Below are 726 nucleotides of genomic sequence, written 5' to 3' on the forward strand. Positions count from 1 at the left end.
CTCTCCCTCTTTCACCAGTGCCATGTTCTCATATCTCTCCGGGTTGAAGTGTAGCTTTGTGTAACGCTGTGTTGTTGCAGGGCAGAAGCTTGGGTCAGCTGGTGTTATTGTGGACATGTTTCCCCTCCACATCCCGGCCAAACTGAAGGATCTTAGTAAAGCCTGGTACTCTGGGAATCAGCTGGCTCAGCCACTGGGTAAGAAATGCAACACACACACACACACACACACATACAATACCACATGACTGTTTATGCACACACATACAGAAACGAATGCAAATATGGCCACAGTCTCAGTTTTTCATGCATGTGGCACCCCTGCGGGGAGTTGGACTTTACAATAGATGGCTGTGTGGGCAACCCTCTACTTTCTGCCTGTAAGACAATTGAACAGTGTATGCACTTACACCAAACACCTCTGTCTGCTGCTTCATCCAGATTCAGTCAATGGGTATTTTGGAAGCTCTGTGGCTTTCTACTTCAGCTTCCTTGATTTCTACACCTGGTCTCTGCTCCCACCAGCGATACTGGGCCTGTCCATCACATACTTTTCAGGTAGGTGTGCAGATTTATCCAATTTATCCAACATCAAAATTAGAACATGTTGCACAATTCCAGTATGCTACGCTCAAATGTTCTTGGCTTTATTTACTTCTGGTAGATAGTAGTAGTGCACTAAGTTCTTCTTGCCCATCACAGGCGAGGTTCAGAAGGACATGGAGTC

The 726-nt window shown here is 46.1% G+C and overlaps 1 long non-coding RNA gene across 1 annotated transcript; it reads left to right on the plus strand.

Annotated features, from left to right (window-relative positions):
- The first annotated feature begins 70 nt into the window (after positions 1–70).
- Positions 71–726, plus strand: LOC123964920. Its single transcript, XR_006823568.1, has 3 exons — positions 71–197; positions 441–557; positions 702–726. It is a non-coding gene; the product is annotated as an uncharacterized LOC123964920 (long non-coding RNA).

Source organism: Micropterus dolomieu, unplaced genomic scaffold, assembly GCF_021292245.1.
Source record: "Micropterus dolomieu isolate WLL.071019.BEF.003 ecotype Adirondacks unplaced genomic scaffold, ASM2129224v1 contig_6486, whole genome shotgun sequence".
Lineage (NCBI taxonomy): Eukaryota > Metazoa > Chordata > Actinopteri > Centrarchiformes > Centrarchidae > Micropterus > Micropterus dolomieu.